The following is a 17,866-nucleotide window of genomic DNA, read 5'->3' as shown; positions in this document are numbered from 1 at the left end:
AATGCATTATTAAAAAAAAAAAAGTCATCCCACAGGAGGATCGAGTGTATTTTTTGTCTTTTTGGCAGTATATTACAATATAATATAAACTGCAGCAAGCAGGGAAGTTTCAGGAGTTGCAGGGTACGGCTGTTTTGCAACCTAGCTTAAAGTGGGGCGGGCATGTGCAGGATCCGATTAGAAACAGAGGGGGAAAGAGGTTTAAAAGAAACTGGGGCTGCAAATCGTGCATACGCTGCGAGAGGCAGACACGGGAGGTAGCTTAACTTTACGCTCCCCGGAAACATCAGTCTACGTGAAGAAAGGTGAGGGGCAGAAAAAAGGGACCTAGATTTGCAAGGGGGGGGGGAAGAGGGTTGAGCCTATGGTAATCTTCCTGGGGGAAAATGAAATGATGACGAACCAGGTTCTTGTAAGAAGGGATTCGGATGTTTCCTACTCTCCTAGCAGGAGCTGTTCCTAGGTCAGAGGAATTGGGGAGGGGAGAGAGGGACTCGCTGTATGACGTTACCAGCCAAGCAATTCTGGAGATTTATAATATTAAAAGGGTGGCAATTACAACGAACGTCTCGCTTTTATGTTTTATTGTATTTTAGCGTGGCTCCTAAAGCGTACAGCAATGGCTGGCAAGGATGGGCAAGTGTGGGGAGGCTGCAGGGGCGGGGGAGGGGATCATGCTATTTTCCCCTTTAGCAGGGAATGCAAATTCCTCAGGTAGATTTAGCCTGGCTACGGAATGGGGTAGGGGAGCGCGATACCCTGCAAAGAAAACCAGGCTTTTAGTGACCATTCCATACCCGGTGCATTTCCACTCACAGACCCTCCTTACCTTTCTGAGTAAAACACCAGAGCGGCTGAAATGCAGTGTTGGGCCGAATTAATGCTTCGGAAGAAAGCAGAGACGAGCAGAAAACTGATTTGAGGATGTTTTGAGTGACATTTAAATCCTGAGCAGGAGAAAGAGAGAGAGAGGAGGGAAGGGGTGGGGGAAAGAGAGGACTTAAATTTATTCCTTGCAAATCTGCCCGCTGCTGTAGCTCCTTTTACACCTCCTCCTCCAAATACCCATTTGGACCCGTGGATCCGTGTTGCTTCATTGAACGGATCTGGGGTGTGCACGCGTCCTCGCCTTACCTGGATTGCACAGCGAAGGGAATTAGGCAGAGACGCTTAATTTCTCAGTTCACAAAAGCAATATTTAATTCGCTGCAAGGGGAAGGCAGGCAGGGAGGGAAGAGGAAAGAAACAAGGGTGAGTGTTGCAGAGAGAGAAAGACGTGAACCGTGGCTAAGGAAAAGACGCTTTCAAAGCCTCCGATTTTCCCTCAATAAACGTTTAGTCATTCCACTCACAGCAAATGACAGGAGCTTCAGGCCGGCTAAGCCCCCCTCCACCCAAAGGGGAATGGTTTAAAACCTCATACTCTCCTTCTCCACAGACCAAAGCCCGTTGCCTGGTGAAAGGCCATTTCACATGCATGCATATCACGGTCACCAAACAAACAAACGGCTCCAATTGCCTGGACGAGGGATTTTTTTTTAGACGTATGGATATATTTTATAAACTGAAGCAAGAGGTAGCTGAGCCCCGCGTGAAGAGGCAGAGCACAGTCCCCGGCCTCCCTGGGCATGCACTGCATTTAAAAACCAAACCCACTGGCTGGCCGGAGGTGCAGGAGTGAGAATTGCAGAGCTGCGGCTGCAGCGTGCGCCAGTCAGCTGTAGCGGCCCCCGGACCCGCTAGGTCCACGTGACGCCCGGCAGCAGGTCCCGGTTGCTCTTGGTAGATTGCTGGGAGGGAAGCCTCGCTCCGGCTCCTTCCTCCAAACCAGCTGGGGCACGAGCGAGAAGGGCTGGATGGGGGCCTGAAGAAGAGGACCCGGGCAATAAGATGCATGGGAAGAGGGTGCAACTCAGGTGGCATGGTCTAGATTGTGGTAAGGGAACTAGGTAGTGAGTGCAGCTGTCCGAGGAAACAATGGCAAGGGGATACAGCTGAAGAGAACTGCATCAGGAAGGGGCATGGGAAGGGGGTGCACGGACCAGGAGTGCAAATGAACAGGCAGATGGTAAAAGCACAGATACTATGTAGGAGAAGGGGTGCAGCTTAGGAGACTTTGAAGAAACAACAGGGATGCAAAGGAGGAAAAGCTGAATACATGAGACATAAATGTAAAGGCCAGCATCCATTTAACAAAATTCTGCAGGTATGTTTAAAAAAATGCAATCAATGTTCAACTATTGAAGGTTAGTGAGTGGAAGGATCAGAGTCAAACCTTGTAGAGGGTCAAAATATCTTCCACCTGCCCTTCAAAATATTCCTTTGGTAACACAGATACCAGTTTACCACAGCCTAGTGCAGTGGTTTCTCAAACTTTTGTACTGGTGACTCGTTTCACATAGCAAGCCTCTGAGTGTGAACCCCCTTATAAATTAAAAACACACTTTTCTATATTTAACACTATTGTAAATGCTAGACACAAGGCAAGATTTGGGGTGGAGGCTGACAGCTCATGACCCCCCCATGTAATAACTTTTCGATCCCCCGAGGGGTCCTGACCCCCAGTTTGAGAATCCCTGGTCTAGTGCATTCCACAGGCAACACATGAAGATCTACCTGTCCGCTACACTCACACAGTAAATCATATTCACAGGAAACAGGTAGGGTTGAGCAGCCTACCATGGCAACCCCCAAAAGTCGTCCCCAACAAAGTAAGCCTTTGTATGAGATCTGTGTATTTGTTTGTTTTTGGTTCCTCTGAAAAATATTAGACTCAAATTATTTTTGAAGAAAAAAAGAGGTAATATGCTTGCTAAGAGGACTAAGACTCTTTCCTATTATGGCAGTTGGAGTTATGACATAGGGAGAATTCATACGTATGAACACTACAAGGTTAACAGGCTAGAAGAGTTTTCAGGAGGTCTGAAATGTCTTATTTATGTATTCTAAAAATAATCACGCTTGAGTAAAAAAAAATTTTAGCAATTTGTCATACTACAATGCCCTTTTTTTTACTGTTCAAGATTGAGAAATAGGATTTTTTTTTTTTAGTTCCTGATAGATGCTATGTTAACCAATGAAGGTATCTGTTCTCTCACCGCTGGGATGCTTCACTTTCAAAGCACTTGAAAAATGGCCCTCAAAGCAGGTGGTGGACATTCATTTGTACAATGAATCCTGTATTGTTAGATATGTATGATGTGCATTTCTTTTTTTCTGCAACCACATGATAAAACCTGCAATCTGGTAGTAAAAGGCATTGATTGTGCACTTTTGTTCTCACTCATAAGGATTTACATTGGAACCACATCTGACATTTCAAATTCCTATGTTATTTTCAGCTCTGATATTACTATTATATTGAACTGCTATTAAGATATTTCTTTCTTTCTTTCCTGTTGAAATGTGAATCAGATAAAAAGAAAGATCTAAGGCCCAGAGCTGGCAATATTCAGTGCTGGATTAGGGAAAGTTTTATAGTCTAATACCATGTGACATCAGGGCTAGAAACACAGGAGTCAGGACATATACAGAAGTGAATACAGTTCTATACAGCAATGTAGATAGCATTTGTACTCAGCTTTAGCATTTGAATAGATAACAGCTCAAAACAGTGACATCCTTACACATAGAAAAGTTTATTTTGTTTGTTTATTATAAATATCAAATTTTAAAACAGTGATACAAAACTGTATATAAAAATAAAGTATGGACAAGCAACTAAAAACACTTTACAAAACCAGAAGCTTCTTAAGTTTTTTTTTAAATCTAAGAACCTGACAACACTATACAGTAACCAGGGGCTCAAGATCCCTATGTTCACACTGACTTCAGTGGAAGTTGAAGGTGCACTATACCCCATGGGATCAGGCCCTAAGGCAAGTTGGCCTTTCTGTTGATGTAGAAACTGCATTGGGATGACCACCTACTCCTCCTATGCAGACATCAGAGCTCAATGGCCAGGTTCCATATCCAGAAGATAAGATCTGTATCAAGGGAGGCTAAGCATTATAAACTGCCATCCAGTTGTGCCCCACAGTCACATGGATAGGAAACCCAGCCAGTCAGGTGCATAGTTGTGGCTACTCTGGACAAGCCAGACAGTAGCCTGTTAAGCTAATCAGGGGCACCACCAAGCAGCTGATCAGCAACTGCCGCCAAACAGCTGTTTGGCGACTCTAGAAGGGGTTGGGGGAGATTGAAGAGCAATGGGCAGGGGCCTTGAGAAGAGGAAACAGTGGGGACAGGAAGAGGTGGAGCCAGGCTGGGGCCTTGAGAAGGGAGTGGGGCAAGGGTGAGGCCTTGGGGGAAGAGGCAGAGTGGTGGCAGGGCCTTGGGGTGGAACACCCCGGGGTAAAGCTAGAAGTCGGTGTCTATGCTGCACTAATGATGCGTGGCCAGATTCAGTTCCATGTTGACAAGCTGAGTGTGGTGACTGCACCCCCAGACCATAGATTACTATTCAGCTAGAGCAAACGTGAGGGTCACTACAGATGTAGGGTCTGCTCCCCAGGAGATTCCTGATAGTTTTTGTATCAAGGTGGAACAGGAAGAGATATTATTTTCAGATGCTCATTTTCAAGTGAGGCCAGTACATCAGGCTATGGTTGAGTTTTGCTCCTTACAACTTTTGCAGTGACAACTGGTTGGAATGGTGGAAACCATCCCTGTGCACAGATCAAGGTGGGTCAGATTCAGTCTAAACAAAGTAGTTGCAACTGTCTTGGTTTTACTAAGATATTACTGGAAATAAGTGGTCAAAATGTCCATATCTTGACTGAGATTCACTTCCACCCTATGGGAATAGTTTCCTGTGTCAGCAATACAGATGTCTTGAGCATACACATACTTTTCAGCCCACGTTCCAGGCAGGTCATATGTGTACATATTGAACAAAAAGGGGAACAAAAATTGACCCTTGTGGAAGCCCTTTGCAGAGATGTTTAAGGTGACTGATTTTCTGCCCGACTTGCAGGATATAACTTCAGTTAATAATTTTTCAGATGAAAATTATTCCATGTTGGCTGAAGGTGTGGTTCAACAGCAGCTTGTCAGTCAGCCTGATGTGCCACAGAATGTCATAGGCTGATATCAGGTCAATAAGGGCTGCACCAGCTCAAATGGTTTTCTGTGTCTTAAGTCAGAGTGCCTGATCTTGGATGCATCGTCCCTTCCTTAATTCATCTTGAATGCAAGACAGCTGAGGATCAACTATCTACTTGTGCAAGCACCTGGATTGGCAGGAGTCAGTCCTACTCCACTGATATGGTTAAGGTCTGGCATCTTACGATTCTGCAAATTTTATACCATAGTGGAAAACCACCAGATTGCCAGACTTCTGGAAAGACCTGAGATATTAGACTTTAAAAACATGACAATTTTGTGTATAAACAAGGTATTGTAGGTAACTTTTAGAGGTTATGACTCCCTCTGATCTCTTTACATTTGTACTCTTGGTAGCTAAAACACCTGGTTTCACAAGTAGAGAGATACAAAAATTACTCCCCATAAAATGTTAACTCTCTGAAGCAGTCTTTTTTTTCCCTGTAACATATATAGAATATACTGTGCTATGAAATAATAGTTTTGGGCCAGATCCTCAGCTGGTATAAATCAGTGTAGCTTAATTGAAGTTAATAGAGCTAGAGATATGCCAGCTTACACCAGTTGAGAATCTGTCCCTTTGTTTCTTTATTCAGGGCTATACCACTTGTGAGTAACAAGTCAAAGGCAAGCTGACAAGACCCTTATACCTCTCCTCACTATCATGTTTACACACACCCCTGTACAAGTGCAGTTTCCCTCTTTCTTGGCCTTTTCACTAGGATGAAATAAAATACTTCCTTCCCTGACAAACCTAGGGATGCACCCCACCCATGTACCTATTCACTACACCAATACTGGCTTGGACTCTAAATACATTCTATGGGTGGCATACCCGAGATCACTTATTCACTGATGCTTTAAAAACTCCTGCACCCCAATCTGGGTCTATGCTGGTTGTGTACTATGTACGTATCTTGTGACCCTTGTAATCTCTCATAACTCAAGCCTGACCCCAGATATACAGTACCTTCCTTTTTAACTTGTGTAAATTTGATTTTAAACATTAGCTTTAATAATTCTTTAAAATCTGTTCTTATGAGTTTAATATCAGACACATTCCCTACCATCTGATATGTACTTTGTCTTGGGGACTGAATATGTCCTGCAGCCATTGCAGGTGAATGTTTGTGATGATCTGTTTTAATAAGTCTTTTCCACCTCTAACTTCTCCAAGATGAGTCTTTACTGAATTTAAATTTGAGTCAGAACCTGTCTTATTTTACATGAACATTAAAGCTGCAATGTGTTATACACTTGGTTTTCTTTTATCATTTTATGTTTGAAAGATGAACTGACCAATCTTATGCACAAATTTGGTCTGGTAAATTGTTCAGAGAATAAGTAACATTAATACAGTGTTCACTGTACTTAATTGCAGGAGGAAAGCAGGGACAGGGGAGCAAAGAGTAGATGATAATTAGCTTCTCTCTGTATGTAGAGTTTTGGTAATTGGAACTCAGATTTGTTCATTCTAGGACAAACTGCATGTTATACTCACAGAGTTAAAATATAGTATGTAAGAGCAAAACCCAGGTCATGACCCAGACTATTTTATAAGTGAAAAGGACAGATAGGAAACATTAAGGTACTGAATTCCTGAATGTCTTTTAACAAACATACCTTTTAGCATTGCCTGGGCTCAGTAGACGTTAGGTGTACATTGCACTACAGTTTTAATACAAAATTAAATTACTGATAATATGAAAATGGAAGTGAAATGGTTGTGTGAGACATCCCCAAATGCTATGATTGCAGAAAAGTGTCAATTGTAAGGAATTAGAGCAAAATGTCTGGCACCTTGAATTATGACAAAAGGAAATCTAAAACTCTTCTTATTAAATCATGAAAGCATAAAAATGTTATTTCCTTCAAAGTGGTGGAGTAAATCAGTTTTGCTGTCTACATCCCTGTTACGCTAAATGTAAGTTCCACAGTCGTTCTGTGTTCTCAACTTGAGGAGTGAGCCCCACCCTCAGAATAGTTTCCACTACATTGGCATCAGATTTCGCCATCAGAGAACCATGGAAAGTTGCAATGACCCTGGGTATACTGTGCTTCCTCATCCCAAATGTGCTCTTGCAGCTATGGTTAAAGAACCTTGGAAAGCTCCCTGGTCCAGAGAGACAGGACGGGGAGACTATCTGTTGGGGGTGGGGAGGGATGTGGGAAGTGTGTCTGAGGGCGATACCAGGCAGGGAAGAGGGGTTTTGGTTGACCAAGTAAGAGCTGTTTAATGGAGGGTAGGGATGACTGCGAGCCAGAGTAAGATGAGATAGGTGGAGTAACTGGGTAAGAGCGGATTAAACCATTTCAGAAAATATTTTAAAATAGGACCAAGGACCACAGGGACAGATGAGAGGCTCTTTCAGAGGCCAATTTTCCATGTTTAGCTTGTTCCACCAACTTATCTTTGACCTTTAAAGGCAAGGAGACCAGGGCTGTGAAGATAGAGGAACTGGGTAGGGCAGAGAGGAAGGGTAATAAAAACATTTAAGAAATATACAAATATATGAATCAATAGGATGTGTGCCAGGATCACCTCACTGTGTGTGTCTCTTCGTTGTCCCGTCCCTCAACTGTTTGTCTTGGGCCCTAGCCCTGCAATGTGACCTGTGTAGGCAGAGCCTCATGACTACATGGAGTCCCATTTAAAGTCAGGGCAGTTCAATAGGGATGCAGGGGTCTGGCTGCATGGATTGATTGTAGCACTGGCCCTTCATTAGCAAGGCAGGATCTTGCCTTCTTACATTATTTTAGAGCTCCCAGCGCAATCTTAGGTACTATTATAAATAGTAAATGATTCTGCAAATAGAGCCGGTTGGAAAATTGGGATGAAAAACAAGAGAGTGAAATGTTGTGAATTTTCCTTTTATTTTTTTCCCCCAGCCAGCTCTCAGGGGCTGGCCACTTGTACATGTCAAATCTTAAGATTAAAACAGAAGTCAACCACCCAAAAGATGTTAGCGTCTGTGTTTTCACAACACTCATTTCAACTGGGAAAGTACAGTCTGGGAGAGTTCAATCTCCCAGAATCACAAATGGAATCCCCTTTATTCTGAGCATTAGGAAGTCTCCTGCTGAAAGGAGAAATTAGGAACAGGAGCCAGCAGAGAAGGTAGGAGTTAATCCAAGGAAAAGCAAAAATTTTAGCATAGATATAGACAAGAAGGGGAAAGAAAAGACCAGGGGTAGGGATACCACGGTATGGCCCACAGGAAGGGGAGGATTTGATGGGGTGTACCAGTCCTGCATTGGGCCGCCAGGGGCGGACCAATCATTGTAAACTCAGGAGGCCACGCCCCCTCTTCCCTGCTGCACATGCGCCAAGTGGTGCACTCATTTAAAAGGAGGCAGCCCAGGCCAAGTAAGGGTGGCAATGCAGGAGGAAGAGAGAACACTGCTGGCTCCTGCAGCACCCCTGGTGGTAAAGCCCGGGGACCTGGACTACCCATCAGATGACCCACTTGCTGCGTAGACTGCTGAAAAGAAGCCAAGCCACCACCCATTGAGGACGCTGCCTAAACTATACCCCAGCCCAGAGACATGTGAGGCTATAGACTGTTTGCCTTGCCCCACCCTGCCCTGGGGTTGCAGCTTGTTTGCTACTTTGCCTAGGGGGCTAATTCCTCAGACTGTTTGATTGTCTGCTGCCCCAGCCAGGAGGCTGCTGGGCTATAGACTACTTGCTTGCTTTGCCCTGACCAGGGGGCTAATTCCACAGACTGTTTGATTGTTTTGCTGCTCAGAATCCATGGATACCTCTTTAGGTGACCCTGTTCAGGGGCCGGGCCACACTTGACAGAAATCACCTGCTTAATGGGGAAGCCCATGACTGAGTGACAGAGCAGACCAGCCCCATACTGGATTGATGGGGGTGCCCCAGCTTGACTAGCAAGGCCCTGCTCGTCACCAGTGGGCCATTCCCCTAACAGAGCATTTCAAAGGGTGCCCTAGAAAAATGTGGTTGGAAACTACTGTTTTAGGTCTCCAGTCAAAGTAATTTCCCAGAAGTGAAATAATGTGTGTGTCTGAGAGGTCAGGCATAGGATCAGCATAAAATGTTTGCGCTGTCCAGATACAGACAGCCCTCTAAAAATATGTATGGGGGAGCCTGAGCTCTAGGAAATCAAACATGGAATATGGCTTGACCCAGAGTCTGAAATGAAAAATGCTTCCTGATTCACTCAATCTAATGTATATAGCACTTTCATATATAGATCTCAAAGTGCTTTACAAAGGTAAAGATGCTAGTGGCCAGTCTGTTGTTGGGGATTGAGCCTCAACTGGTGTATTTTACGAAATGGAAAAATATTTGACTGAAAAGATAATGCTAGAATTCCATATACTTGATGGAACAAACAAGACTGAGCCGGGAAGATGTTTGCTTAAGTAAAGCCATCAGGTCAGAAGCAGAGGAGTCCATATTAAAAAGGAGTTTAGCCCAAGGAGAAATGTAATGGGTGAACTTTAGTGTCATTTGCGTGTCTTACTATTACAAAATGAGGATTCAAAAAGCAATTGGAACTATGAGAACAGTGGTTTGTAATTTACCATAAGCAAAATTATGGCTGGCCCATTATGGGTGTTCAAGAAGGGGAGAGAGCTGAGGGAATCTACTCTCCTTGTATGCCGGAGCCAAGCAGAATGCTGCTTCTAGCGTTCCATGAGCAAAAGCAGGTAGCTAGTGCTCCCTGCAAAGCTCTAGATCAGTGGTTCCCAAAGTGGAGTCCCTGGACCCCTGGGAGTCAACCGTGGGTTATGTAGGGTTCTGTCCCTGGAGCCAGGCTGGAACAGCATTCAGGTGCTTTTGTCACATGGAGGATACTATTTTGTTCACTTAATGGCGTCCTGCACACAGCATGACCTTGCACTCACTGTGCGTGAGAAGTCATGCTGCTGGGGACACTGCCATGGATGTTCTGAGTCTGGCCAGGTCTGGGACATCTAGTCAGATGCCAAAGGGGCTCTCGAGGGGTTGGGGGAGAGAGTTTGAGAACCATTGTTGAAATTCTGACTTGGGATGTGGCCAGCTGGTTTGAGGACATATCGATGCCAGGGCCCTGTCTCTCACCGTCACCCCAGTACTGGCTAGTGTCCAGAGACAGGAGAATACATGGCAAATTTCTGCAGAAGGTGTGAACATGCTTTTCACAGCCCATTTCACCATGTCTCTGATGCATTCTGCCTATGTGCTGTGCAGGCACTGTGCTTCATAGAACCACCTCTTGTCCCTACATCTCTTCATTCCATCCCTGAGTGGATTGCCTCTAACTGCAGATGTCAGAATTTAGGCCTTTATACACGGAAGGTCCTAGTCTGCACTGGATTATTAAGAGCAACCGATGTGATTCTATTGATACAATGAGATTATGTTAAATTCTACAAAAGTTTATAGGTACTGAGGATGAGGTATTGTCAGAAATAGAGGCATCAAAAGTATAAAAAGAACTGATGGAACAACTAGATAAGCTGAACTACAATGTCACTAGAACTAAGAACAGGAATACTTGTGGCACCTTAGAGGCTAACAAATTTATTTCTGCATAAGTTTTCGTGGGCTACAGCTCATTTCTTCAGATGCACAGAATGGAACACACAGACAGAAGATATTTATACATACAGAGAACATGAAAAGGTGGAAGTACTCATACCAACTAAGAGGCCAATCAATTGAGATGAGCTATCAGCAGGAGAAGAAAAAAAATCTTTGAAGTGATCATTGAGATGACCCATAGAAGGTGTGAGGAGAACTTAACATGGGGACATTTAACCAACAGTTTTGAAAGAATTCAAGAATGAAGTAGTGAGCTGCTAACAAACATGTTTATGGTCAAAATTCATAATTTATCAGCTACCAAACAGAAACACTTGAAGTGTGGCCAACTGTGTCCATCTTTTTAAAAAAGAGATGAAGATGACCCAAGGAATTGACAGACGGATAAGCCTTACTTTAGGACCAGGCAGCACAGCTGAGAAACTCATTGAAAACAGAACTGTAAAATTTTATGATGAGAATGGGTTTTATAAGGATAAATTGTGCCTCTATAATCTGTTAGAATTCTTTTAAAGGGTTGACAACATAGTGGAAAAATTGAGAACTGATAGTTTTAAGATGTTCACAGTTTCTCAATGATTTGGATAAATATCCTTTACAAGAGGTTATAAAGTAAACTTGGTAATAATGATGTGAGGCATCAAGCCCTGTCTTGCATTAAAAACAAGTACAGTTAAAAGGTGAAAAGTAGGAATGACTGACCAGTCTTCAGCATGTGGAGAGATTAAAGGTAGCACTAGAGGTTTGTATGCAAATGTATTTGTTTAATAGCAGTCAGGGAGATGTCAATTTTTGAGGAAAAGACATTATCATACAGTCAAACAACAGAAGATTGTGAGCAAGTGAAACTACCTAATAAAAGTGAGTCACATTGAATGGAGTATATGGGAGAGCTACATAGCTGTTGCCTCCATTTATCTATTCTGTTCTTCAGTCTACATTCAAATTTCCATTCCATAATCTCCATTTGCTGTCTCTTTGAAAATTTACCCATATTGGACCAAAATTCCCACATGAGCAACACACTTGGCAGAATGTGTTAGAGGATTAATGGTAAAGTCTCTGAACATTCCATCTGCTTTGAGCATGCCGAAACCCACACAGCCTTGTGCATACCAGTGCACTGAGGAAGCTCCTATTGAGCCTCCCTCAGCAGTGTCAACATCGCCTTTGGAGTGGTGAGGGGCAGAGCATGCTCATTTGAGCCAGGAGGAGATGAGTTCTAGTTTCAGTTCTTTCCACTGACTGCTGATAATTCTGTGCACTTCATATCCCTTGTCACTGAGCAAGGCCTCATGCTCCAACCTTAGGATGAAGATAAATAGTCCCATTTTGCACATGTGGTAAGGAAGTGTACAAGGTTATTTATGGGGCAGCTTGCAGCAGAACCCTAGACTCTGACATAGCAGATCTAAATCTCATCCATTTCAGCACACTGCGTTTAAGAATGAGTGCACCTAAAAGTACTTGGCTGAACTAACAGCACCCACTTCAGAGCCAGCAATAGAACTCATGATTATTCAACTTTCTCCTTCTGTCAAATAAATAGTTATATAAGCCATTGGCCAAGTGTTCGTCATATACCCTTGTCGTCACTGGTTCACAAAGGATAATAGCCTGCTACTGCTATCAGTTACTTTTTTAGGTCAAGTGGCAGACATCCGTATTGTAGTTCCATCTTTGCTGATGACCCATGGAGGGTTGAAAGTCGGTCAATATGGTTTCACATAATGGAACTTCTGGGGTTTGTTTTTTTCAGTTTTCATTTCAGTCTTTAAAAAACCCTAAAGTTACATATTTTAAAAAATGAGTAAAACTTTAAAGTTCCAAGATCAAATATGCAGAAGTTAGGGAATGCAAGAATTAAGGTTGAGCATGCAATATTCATTCAGCCCTGTTGTGCATTTATATCATGATAGTCTTTTAATTATATGATGAAATTCCATTTGTTTTACAGGACCCTTTCCTTATTCAACGCACAGCACATGAGTCAGAGGGTTGTAAGAAAAAAACGAACAGTGGGTTTGGTTTTTTTGGTTAAGGCACTGAACTGGAACCCAGGAAAGTTGGGTTCTATTTCTGATTCTGTAACAGACTTCCTATAGGAATTTGAAGAAGACAATTCATATGTGGATGGAGACCTAATTAGGGTTTCACAAGCAAGATTAACTCTGTTATTTCCTGACTTTTGAGTGTAATCTTCACATTCTTTTACTGTAAGAGGGTTAAATGTAATAATAAATAATGTAATATCATGACTTTTCTCTAATCTGCAGATGAAGAAATGGAGACAGGTATGTTAGGGCTTGCCCAAGGTTACAGTGGGAGTCAAGATAAAAGCAAGGAGTTCATACCTCCCTGGCCTGTGCTCTATTAGAACGTTCCCCTCCTATACCAATGGGAGTAGATTGTAAAATTAGGTGTTTTATGTGGGTTTTACACTTTCCTTTTAAGCCCCTGATTTAAGCCACTGAAGTAGGTGAGCTACTTGTCCTATGTGACAAGTGGTTCTCATTTCATTTCACTGTTTAGTAACACAAAGACATTGAGAATTGCTTATAAAAATGTAAAGGGATTGAAAAATGTCATGGCACTTAGCCTGCTTTTGAATGAAATGAAAAGCATGTGACTCAGATTTTGACTGAGATGTGCCACAGTCTAAGTGGTGTATCACAGCCAAAAATATCAGGTGGAACAGGACTTTCACTTCAACAAGACACGTCACATTCTATGAACTGCATCCACCTTAACTGCAAAATAATGCAGTAATTAGTATAATATTGCTGCATAGTTGAAGATTAATATACAGTCTATTTTGCATTTTCTAATTTTTTTTGCTTCTATTTTCAGCTAAAAGTTGTTTACTTCTCACAAAAAAACTAATCACTAATAACAAAGAGGTGTTACTTAGCTTTCCTTTAATAGAGACCAGCAATTATTATATACCAACTATTCTAGGAGTATCATTGTGTAAATAAAAAGCTCAATAAGCACAGGAGTTATTAATTTAATACACTTTCAGGAGAGCCACAGATGCATGTCCACCCCCACCCAGTGCAGTGCTGCAGGAAGAGATCTCCCAGCATGCAGCACTCCCTGCTTTCTTTACCATATGCCTTCTAAATATGCTTCTCTGTCAATATGTTACTTCTATCTAATGTAACAGCCACAATAGAGCCTACTGACTCTTGGCAAATAAGTTCTGATGCATTTTATATCATAGTTACAAAATTGTAGCCTAGTTTATAAAGCACTTTAATGAAGTAAGGTAAGCATTGAATCCTGGCAACTGTTTCATATCTGTCCCTACCAGTTTGAGTTTCTGGAGGAACCCCATTGAATGTCTCTATCTGTTCCAAATAAAGGGCCAAATTCAGCAAGGCACTGGAGAATGTGCCAAAGGCTAAACCTCAATTTGATAAAATGAGAAATACTCTATACCAGTGGTTCTCCACCAGAGGTACACAGAGGTCTTCCAGGGGGTACATCAACTCATCTAGATATTTACTTTACAAACAGGCTACTAGTGAAGTCAGTAAAAACTAAAATTTCACACAATGACTTGTTTATATTGCTCTGTATACTACACACTGAAATGCAAGTATAATATTTATATTCCAGTTGATTTATTTTATAATTATATGGTAACAATAAGAAAGTAAGCATTTGTTCAGTAAATGTGCTGTGACACTTTTGTATTTTTATGTCTGATTTTGTAAGCAAGTAATTTTTAAGTGAGGTGAAACTTGGGTGTACACAAGACAAATCAGAATCCTGAAAGGGGGGCAGTAGCTTGGAAAGGCTGAGAGCCACTGCTCCATCTATACTGAGCAAAAACAGAGTGGTGATATTTATTGGTAAGAGGTACTATAAGCAAAAGTTAGCTAAATTTTACAGTGAGAAGAGAGTATTTTCAGGGATACCATATTCCTTTATGCAAAACTAAACAAAATTAATTTAGTGTGGGTGAATGGTAAGCTGGTTAATGGAAACTTAAGCAGGGCTCTAAAATGCTACAAGGAGAAAATACATAAATAAAAATATTACAGCATAGTGAGTGGTTTTTAAGAACTGAGGACGGAAGAGAAAGGGAAAATGATGAAGAATCATATTATTTTAATATATTAGTGGAACTGATAAAGTGTATATCTTTAAAACTGTACACAAATGTGATGTATTAATTTTGTACTCTCAGTGGCGGGGTCCAGTTTTGAAGATTTTATCCTAAAAAACCTTTTGGAGACGATTAATAGGGCATCAAAGTAAGCAAGTATTAGTTACTGTTAAAAAAAAATTGGTAGAGAAAATAAAAAGGTTTCTTTGTATCTGTATTTAAGGAGAATATTAACAATACATCTGTGGAGGATGTGTGTGAGTATTCTCCACTTTTTCCTGGTGAAGACAGATTATTGAAACAGCAACAGATAAATTTAAAAGTAGTGATGAGTTAGCATCTACAGGTGATATGAGCTTAGGAACTCAATAGTTGAACCATCAGCAATTATTTTTTTAGAAAGCCTTTGATACTGGAGTGGCACCAGATGATTGAGTACCAGTGACTAGAGTTTCCAAATTTAAAACGAGTTTCTAAAATTATCTGAAAATTAAAATACAGTTCTAACATCCACAAGCGTCATAATACTTCTATATAAATAACCCCATAGAGTAATGGGAACACTGAGTTTCAGTTTACAGATAAGATAAGATCAGCTGTACTTGATCAGACCAATGGTCCATCTAGTATCCTGTCTTCCAGTATGGCCAATGCCAGGTCCTTCAGAAGAAATGAACAGAACAGGCAATCATTGAGTGATCCATCCCCCATCGTCCACCTGTCAATTTCTGCAATCAGAGGAGTAATATGAATTTTCCTCCTTCTCCTTGATTAAAGAAGACAGGTGTTTCAGCCACCACACCTCCCAAGATTTGCTTGGATTTTGAGAAGATAGGTGACTCCTGCCCATAGGGCACTTGGGCACATAGGTCCCACTGGCTTCTACTGGATAGTCTTTCATATGGAGTTTATACAGCCAAGGATCTCCTAATTACTGGATCTCTCAGAACCATCCCCACTATACTACGATCATTTGTTAACCAACTCAGCATTTAGGTTTAGTTCAGCATGCATCAGCAATAAAGAAGAAGAGATCAATAGATATGATTACTAAACACCAGATGGATGTATACATGACACAAATATAACAACTATACTCAATCCTGGAGTCTGAGGCAAAACACCTTGACAATTTGAGTGCTGGTTAAGGAGTCCAGGATAGGACATTTCAGATAAGTGTATACAAGTGGTGTGAATTGTTTATGAAATAGGCTATAGAAATGGACACTCGTTTTATACTTGTGTGCAATGTGATATAAATATTTTTACAAGGCATAGCTCTTAATCCACAATTCTGCAAATAGTTCTATGTATTTCAGAAGAATGAGGCAAAGTCAGTCTGTATTTATTAGCTATAGAGCAATCAAAGCACTGGTAACCATTCACCAGGTACATACCACTCACTATATGGTCAATAGAATCCATCACATAATGTAAAAAAGCTGAGATCTAACTTAAGAAGCTTTTTGTATTTAGAAGGCTCAGTGTAAATCTTTTGCAAAGTAAATCAAAAGCTAAGACATCACATATTGTGTTAAAGGGACACTAAAGATTTTTGGCTCTGAAATATGACCTCCCATGACAGTAGTCTCATCTGTAAGCTCTGACCCTTAAGTCGTCCATATTTGTATATTGATCCATGCTGCCCTTACACAAAATAAACAAACAGATGGAGATATGACTTATTGTGAGATTCACAGGAAACTATTCAGTAAATGGGAATTCTCTAGCACATTACACATTTGTTTTATTTTAATTTAAATAATAATAAAAATACACCTATAACAAGACACTAGACACCTTATCATATAATTAGTATTCCAACAAAACTCCAGCAGCATTTAATTGCTATGGATGATTTATATATGATTGGTCTAGTAGTATTATTGACCATATACCTCTTTCATCATAGTTTGAGCAACAGCATGAGAAGTTTCTTGTTTCATGTAAAGATGTACCCAAACAGGGGCCTCAGACTTAAATGTCTGTCTTACAATGAGCTCCATACACCCATATCCCTGTATTTTGTTCTCATGATTTAGTGAGGCTCCACATACACACAAGGGTCTGTACAGGAAACAATCATTGCACTCTAAAGGACTAGTTTCAAGGTAGAGTAGCACAATTTTTTAGGCCTACCAACTTTGAGCTCAATCCTGCTCCCTTTGAAGTCACTAGTAAAACTTGGAATCGGACCCTCTTTAACAATATCGCTACCTCATATGTAACTGAAGAAAAACTCTTTTAAGCACAGCACTACAGACATTTTCCGATGCAATGAAATATTTTTCTCTTCACCAAATCTGCCATCCTTCAACACAGTGAATAACATCATTGACTTTATATTTGGTACTACACAAAATGAATATTATTTAGAAGCATTTTGAGATACAAAATACTGTGAAGTGGGTGCAAATTCAAAATGGGGTCCTAATTTCTGCTTAGCCAAAACTTTGTGCCAATGGTACACATACATTTTAGAATACAAAATCTTCCACTTGTCTATGCAAACGTTTTTGGATATGCAAACTTAGAGGCCATCTTGAGCCCATTTTGAATATGAGGTGATTTATTTCTGGAATGATTAACAGATGTCCTACTGAGATTTGAGGCTATACTTTATATGAAGTACTTTCATTTTCCGATTCTGTAAATTTCTTTATCTCTTTACCTTTTGTTCATAGTTTGTGGAAGTTCAAGGTTCTGGAGTAGCAGCTCTATTGCAACCAAACAAATCAATATGTAAAAATTAAAGCCTTTTTTAAAATGCCTAAACAATATAAGAATTGATGTATAGATGCTGTGTTGGCATTAGAAATAGCTTGAGGAACACAAGGCAGAGTTCTATACACTCCAAATTGTAGAAAATTAGATTATGATTGCTTTAGAGAAGTCAGCCCTTGAAGGAAGTTTAAATATGGGATCAGTACATAAGAATGCACACATTAAAAATGAACGCTAACAACAAATACACTGATGGAGATGGACAAAATAATTCAAGGCTAGCAATCTAATGAACTGCATCTTAAGCTGGCTTAAAAAGTTAAAGGGGCATGCTTTCTCTCATTCTCTGCTTAATGACCCCTAAAATT

The 17,866-nt window shown here is 41.1% G+C and overlaps 1 long non-coding RNA gene across 1 annotated transcript in view; it reads left to right on the top strand.

Annotated features, from left to right (window-relative positions):
* Positions 1-69: 69 nt before the first annotated feature.
* Positions 70-17,866, top strand: part of LOC116833106 (uncharacterized) — a 62,291-nt gene continuing 44,494 nt past the window's right edge. The window contains exons 1-2 of the long non-coding RNA XR_004375608.2: positions 70-305; positions 3,052-3,148. This is a non-coding gene — a long non-coding RNA (uncharacterized LOC116833106). The remainder of the gene's footprint in view (positions 306-3,051; positions 3,149-17,866) is intronic.

The sequence above is a fragment of the Chelonoidis abingdonii genome, chromosome 7, assembly GCF_003597395.2.
Source record: "Chelonoidis abingdonii isolate Lonesome George chromosome 7, CheloAbing_2.0, whole genome shotgun sequence".
Classification (NCBI taxonomy): Eukaryota; Metazoa; Chordata; order Testudines; family Testudinidae; genus Chelonoidis; species Chelonoidis abingdonii.
This window is presented reverse-complemented; position numbering and strand designations above follow the sequence as displayed.